The sequence below is a fragment of the Palaemon carinicauda genome, chromosome 39, assembly GCF_036898095.1.
Source record: "Palaemon carinicauda isolate YSFRI2023 chromosome 39, ASM3689809v2, whole genome shotgun sequence".
NCBI lineage: Eukaryota > Metazoa > Arthropoda > Malacostraca > Decapoda > Palaemonidae > Palaemon > Palaemon carinicauda.
Window position 1 is genome coordinate 55045383 of NC_090763.1, and position 7621 is coordinate 55053003.

Below are 7621 nucleotides of genomic sequence, written 5' to 3' on the forward strand. Positions count from 1 at the left end.
CAATGCATACACTTAAAAAGGAATAAAAAAAACTTTGGCTATTAAAACCGACAATTCAACGTAGCTTAGGCCTATGTATTGTTACAACTCAACAAATATCCTTGACTATAACTGTTTAAATGAACTTTTTAAAATAACTACATTAGACAACTTTATTCTTAAAAATCTTAACAATCCAACTCCATATTAAGGGCACAAGACCCAAGATACTTGAAAATACACGTATTCACAAGGTAATATTCTCTCATTCCCAAACTGGCTGGTTGTTATCTGGTCAAAACTAAAAATGTCCCTTCTACGGTATATAAACGGCAGTTGTTTAATCCTAATTAAATTTTTCTAAAATATTAATTTTTTTTTGTCACTTCATCAAATCCTCTAATTCCACTATATCTGAATTTACTGCAGGTGGCTCACTTTCTAGGGGGTCAATGCATTATCCTTGATTAATAAATATACCATTAACAGAAACCACTAATAACTCCCATTTAACCTTACCTACATTACAGCCTAGTTCAGTGGCCAAGGTGCAACTTGAATACCCGGCAACAGTTGGAAACAGTTGGACAAGATGAAAGAGAAAGCTGAAATGTGAGAGCAGCTAGCGATCAAAGGGATAATACCCTTAAAGTAATGCTTACATGTCAAGCTATTCCACCTTAGGCGAACATGACCTAGGTCAGAAGCAATTAATAATAAGTTTATATCATTACAAAACCTAGTAGAGCTGATTCTGGTTTAAGTTTGGATCCCTCCAATTAACCTGATCTAAAATGTCACAAATTATAAACAGAAATTCACTCCATCATAGCCTTACACATCATGCTCTTCCTATTGTTCCTATTGTAAGGAGCACACCCAAATCTACCTTATAGCACTGCACAGATTAACATATTCATCACTGTAAGTTTGTAAGGTATGGCACAAGTGTTTTTTGTTGAAAATGTGGGCATTTGCAGTTTTATAAATATTCTTTAACAGGGGAGCCATTTATTATTGAAATGGATTTCCTTTTAATGGGCATCGATTAGATTGAGGAGATATAAAAACTATCGTACTTGTCACAAGAAATTCTTACATACATGGCAGAGTAAATTATGTCTGAAATATGAATAATCCTGGTGCCTGAGCATAACTACTAAAATTTTGAATTGATTTAAAAACTTAAAAGTAATGAATACTTAAAAATACAGAAAAGCTTCCATATACACTCAAGAATAGCACAAGAGCAATAGGTAACCTTGAAAACTTCCAAATTAAATAAATGCTGGCTATAAGTTGGACTACAACATTTACCTAGAAGTGACAGGTTACGACAAGGGCAGTTCAGCCAAAGAGATTTCTATTATGTTTTCAGGCTATACATACATCAGCTTACAGTATATACAATATGTAAAGGTCTGGAGCCTACAGTATATCTCCCTTTACCTTTGGCTTAGGTTACCAGAAAAAAACAAACTAAATTTAGGTTATTTGCCCATTACTTCCAAAATTTTGGTAAATAAAAAAAAAACCCAATTGTGATATACAAACCTACAATCAAAAAGCTATATTCTACAGATTTACCTATACTAATATGTCATAGGGACCTTCATATAGTATACATATTTGCAGACAGGATGTCTCTTTTATCCTATTTCCACTCAATGGAAAAATTGTAGCCTACTGAATGGAAATTATTCAGCACATTTCAGAAGCTCAGAAAATTTTATTTTAGGACCAATTATCTTTAATTTTAATTTTACATAAACAATTGCTGCAAACTATGGACATAACCTAGTTCATGTTGTTTTAAAATGATGAAACGTGAATGAAGGGGGGAGGGGTGTAACCCCTGTTAAGTAAGGAGAGAGTGATCTAAGTCAAGATAGGTGGGGGATATCTTCGCCTAAGACATAACCCATTGACTTTATTACAGTTACCGGTAAAGCATAGCCCCGGATGCAGTTGGCCGGGCCATAAAAGACAGGAATTAAATTAATCTATGCGTCTGACCAACATATATCAGTAAACTTTCATTTGTATCAAATATACACCATACTACATCAAAATAACTGATAAGATACAGAGCAAAATATTAACTGGAAAGAAATTATTTTTCACACACCAAGGCCCGCCTGAACAGACTTTTAGTGTCTGATGGAGGGCGAGAAATACACCCGTAAAAGTAAAGTAAACACCATTTTTCACGGCTTGTCTTATCATACAGGCTAAAATGGCTGAACCAACCAACAATCCTTCCAGAGAAAATAGGATTTCCTGTGTATTTTATAACAATTTTCACGATAACTGTCCGAAATGCGCAATTTTCGCATTATAAATACCCCCAAAAACAAGATACACCCGAAAAAAAAAAATCACAAAGGAAACCAACACAAGGATACGACCTACCCTAAGGTTCCCCACCTAACCAAACCACTAATGGGTGCTAGGACAAAACTACTTTCGTATTGGTGACTAAAATGTGAACGCCATTGCCAAAGTCAATTACTTTAGGGAGTATGAGGGCTGGTTATTGTACATACTTTTTCTGATTTAAATATTACAGAATAATTATCCGGCCTTTTGAACCAACTGAAAGCTGTTGCTTTTACAACAGCAATATTCTCCAACCTCTTCAGTTCCACCAGTTGCTAACATTATAGGAGGGCATTTCCCCAGAGAAACATTCACTATTTCGAAAATGTATTTAATTTCACATATTTTCGACAAATGTATTACTGTAAAAATGAAAATACGCGTACCACTTCATAGGGCCATACGATCCTTCCAAGAATGCCTAAATGCGAGCAAAGGAACTTTTAATGAAAATAAGTAGGCTACCCTACGTTATCACCATACTGTAGTCTTTATGGGATTCAAAATAAGAATGGTTGAGGAAATATATTTTATCATGTCCGTTCCAATATTCTAACCAATATCGTACAATAACACAGTGAAATCGGAAAACTCAAATGGGTAGTTTGCGTCATTAATCCTGGTACTTTGAAAACAAAAAATATGCGATTCATGTACACTAGGCCTATTTGGCTAAAAGCTAAAATATAATTATTGTCTTAGGGATTTTAAACGATTTAGATGGCGAAAATTGTCGGAAAGCTGTATTTTTTCAAATTATAAAAGACCTCGTCTAATTAATCATGTCCTGTTTTACAACAATGCCGGCTAACCAACGGAGTCCAGGACAATACTCGAAATAGTTTCAAATTTCCTTCAGCTGAACCTTCGATTTAAAATTATAAATAACACCATTACTATACTGCACAAGTCTATAAGTTAAAGCAATAATATATATAAAATACATACTCATTCCTTTCGAGCCTTAAATTCACTTGAAATTCACAGCCAACAGAAGTTTCCACAGCCTTCCAATCACCACCGGGAAACCTAAGCACAGTGAAGGACTTTCGAAACTAGCAGTTGTACCAGATCAAACGGTCCAAAATTCCAACTAATAGAATAATAAAAAGTTACTCTATATAACTATTATACTATACTTACCAATTGCATGAGTCTCTAGATACTTTTTTATATAAACCTATAATTGTAAAAGCTATATAACTTGCAAGATCTCCTATTAAAATAAATAAATCAGATGGTTTGGATTTTATATTTTCTGGCAATACTGCTATTCAATTTGCCACTATGGACATCTGATGGACAATACTGAAACCACCAAATTTATGTTGTAGAAATTAGTAACTGGAAACATTATACAATTTAAAAAATACCCAAAAATTCTTTAATTAAAACATTCAATATTTTATTGTTATAACGTTGAAGCTACAAAAAATTGTATAGTATATATTCATTTGCAAAACCCTAGCCAGTATTAGAAAGAGAATCCTTCTTATTCAAATAAATTACCATTCTGCAACTTCAGTAAATCGGCAGTTTTACATAAAAACTATCATACCATTTTTTAAAATATAGCATCAAATATTTTTTCTTCCAAAATATTACATACTTTGTTTAAATAAAAAAAAAAAAAAGTAAAATGGGCGATGTCTTGCAGTTAAAAGAGATATTGGTTGATATATTAATTCTTAACAAACCACATTATGGTAATGTGATAGAAAATAGGAAAAACAAAATTCAAACAACTTCAGTAGAATTAAAACGTTACCAAATCTAATATTATGTTCTTTTGGGTTTTTACATTATTAGGAGTCATGAGGAGGATCGTGTATCAACAATAATGTGTCTTAATTAACCAATTAGTATACGAAAACAAGTTTGGCTTTAATATTTTTTCTTTAGTTGCTTTAAATATGAGCTCTCGATTTTTTTGGGATACCGAAGACGTTTTCCATCTCTTCATATACAAATAGCAATAACAGCACTGAAGTCTACCGCTTCTAGAGAACCAGTAGTAGTAGTAGTAGTAGTAGTAGTAGTAGTAGTAGTAGTAGTAACAGCAGCAGCAGCAGCAGTAGCAGTGGTAGTAGTAGTAGTTGTTGTAGTTTCAAAAGAAGTACGAAAATGGTAGTATTAAATTATTCTAGAATAATGCCAGGAAAAATAATTGGCTGAATTTTAAAATTGACATTAGGCTATATGAAAATTGTTAAACATAGTTCAAGTAATTTATCAGTGTTTCTAAACCGTGTAAAAAAAAAAAAAAAAAAAAAAAAAAAAAAAAAAAAAAAAAAAAAAAAAAAAAAACCTTCGCGCAAAATATCGTAAACTAAAATGCTGATCTTGAATGAAGAGTTTTACTCCGCAAGTTTTAAACAATATACATTGTTCGTGTTAAATTATTTCAATCTTGAATACTGTCAATTTAATGCTTTGATCGATCTGAAAGTACATGATGAAATGTTTTTATCATAAAAGAGTCTTCCAAACCATTAACTCAGCAGACGAAAAATAATTAATAACGAGGTACTTACATTGACAGTAAAAGCGTTTGCTCACGGTTTTTGCTTTAGCTCTGTTTCCCCTTTAAAAATTCGTCTGCCATATTGGCTACCAGTATTCAAGATTTGGTTTTCAGTATTCAGTATTTTGTTTCTGAAACTAAACTTGAATATTCTGGTGATTATAATTTAATAATCAAATTATAACACATGTCCATTTCTCAACCAATTTTAGGTCATTTAAATATATTTCGATGAGAAATAAGGGATCAATTGAAGCTTTCTTGTATACTGTTTTTGGTAAAACATAAAACAGACTAATTTCTAGAAATGTACCACGTAAATATAATTTTCACTACAGTTGCTGCAATATCATAGTCTATTATTGTAGCCAAGATAGAGACGACTGGCGAAATCTAACCGAGGCCCTATGCGTCAATAGGCGTGGTAGGAGATGATGATGATGATGATTTTATATCAATTAGGATACGGTATTCACCGTAAAAGTTCAGATGGATAGAAATTAATTGTCTTGGCAACAGACCAAACAGCATTATCAGCGTGGCCAGATTACATACTGCAAAATACCCCGAAATAAAAGTCATTGAAGTGAATATAAAACTTATTTCACTCTTAATTCAATAGCATTTAAATAGTTTTCCATGTGGAACTATAAGAGAAAACAATAAAATTCATAAGAACGTCTTATTTCATGGAACAATTATATGTGAATATTAGGTCATGGTTTTGTCGTTGCCTGACAACACTACTATTCAACTCTATGCTGAGGACATCTTACGGCACATGTAGGAACCACAAAATGGAAATAAACTACAAATTCGCTGCATAATAATAATAATAATAATAATAATAATAATAATAATAATAATAATAATAAAAAATTGCCTCCAATTTTAGATAAAGGATGCTAAAATCAGTAGTTAGAATATCAATCATATAAGATTAAGATAGAGGGAATTTATTAGCAAGCTTGTGTAGCAAGTGGTGTTTAAGGAAACGATGAAATTAGTCTAAAAAAAACGACACTCTAGGAGAAAAACTCTAGTTATTTTTAGCAAATACGTTGGAAAAATATATTCAAATGAATATAACGTTGAATTTGCGAGTACTAAAGGCTTCCCATAACATGAACGTATTTACAGGCAGAAAGAAATAAATCATTAAGATCTTAACTATCCGGCTATGGTAAAAAAAAAAAAAAAAAAAAAAAAAAAAAAAAAAAAAAAAAAACCCACTCACACACAATAATAATAATTCTATGGATATCAAAAGTAGCAATGAGTACTAAAAGACAAATCACGAATGTGGAGTTTTCATCATTTAAGTTATATAAAAAATGCATCAGTTTATTTACATTACTATTATCTCAAATCCTTCAAATGTCTTGCGCCAAAGGAAATATATTTCAAATGTTTGAAAAACTTTAGTTTCGAAAGATTCAGTCTAAACATTACAAAAAAAAAAAAAAAAAAAAAAAAAAAAAAAAAAAAAAAAAAAAAAAAACCTTTTATATAATAACAAGGCTGTGCTTGTTCGGCGATATGAATGTCTAGTTAGTTTCGTGCATTTGTTTTAGTTCGTTTCCCATTTAAAGATTCGTCTGTCTTGTTAATAACCAATACAAAAAAAAAAAAAAACTATCGTCTAACCTTAAAAAAAGGAAAAAAAAACCTAAATATTCTGATAATTACAATCTTAGGATGAAAATAATGTACATATGTCTATCAATTAGCTAGTTGTTGCTAATATAGATCTATTTAACCGAAAAATAAAATATTTATATGAGGATTTTTTGTAATGCATTGTGGTAAGACTCATGTAGGAGAGAGATTTCTCTAAATGTAAAACGGCCCTATATTCTACAATTAATTGTTGTGACCTGATTGGTAACGTCTCTGCTTGGTGATATCTACCGTTGTAGCTGTACAAAAAAATTCCCACTGCAGATACCATCATATATATATATATATATATATATATATATATATATATATATATACACACACACACAGACACTGACACACACACACACACACACACACATATATATATATATATATATATATATATATATACATATATATATATATATATTTACCTAGTGTCATAATTGTACAAAAACATAACCACTGGTGAAACTATCATATTTTGTAAGTTATTTGTTAAAAGTACCATTCTTTTCAATAAATCGTTTACACATTGACGATTGAAAACTTAACTGATGATTATCAACTTCAAAAATCGCTTAGATTACTTAATAAAGTACACCGATGCATTTTCGACGGTGATACAATTATTTTCAAAATCTACTCCAGCTCTGCTTCACTTTAACGAATTCATCTGATGATAACTTTTTCAAAATACTAACTTTTTTTTACTTAAATTGAGGTTCAACTGAATCATTTCTAAATATTATATGCAATCTTCAATTAATTGCATACCATCAACAGTTAATTTCATTGTAGATTATTATTACAAAGAAGTTAATAGCCAAGCTCCTGATTTTCGCTGAATTTTGTTAGGAAAACTTTCAAAGCACATGGATTCTAGAATGACATTCTATACTACATAAACACAGAAACGACATTAGCTAATTTTGAATAAAATAATGAGCATAACTCTCAACGTGAATCATCTTTAATCACTATTTTTAAAGTCTAAATTTATTTATACTTATCAAGGCTGCGGAAGCCAAGTTTTAGATTATTTCCATTTATAGAGCTATATGGTGCAACAGAGAG

At 31.0% G+C, this 7621-nt stretch overlaps 1 long non-coding RNA gene across 1 annotated transcript in view; it reads right to left on the reverse strand.

Moving 5' to 3' along the window:
* LOC137630879 (uncharacterized) overlaps positions 1-3387 on the reverse strand; it is a 16881-nt gene extending 13494 nt beyond the window's left edge. Inside the window, exon 1 of the long non-coding RNA XR_011041789.1 lies at positions 3307-3387. This is a non-coding gene — a long non-coding RNA (uncharacterized lncRNA). The remainder of the gene's footprint in view (positions 1-3306) is intronic.
* Positions 3388-7621: the final 4234 nt, after the last annotated feature.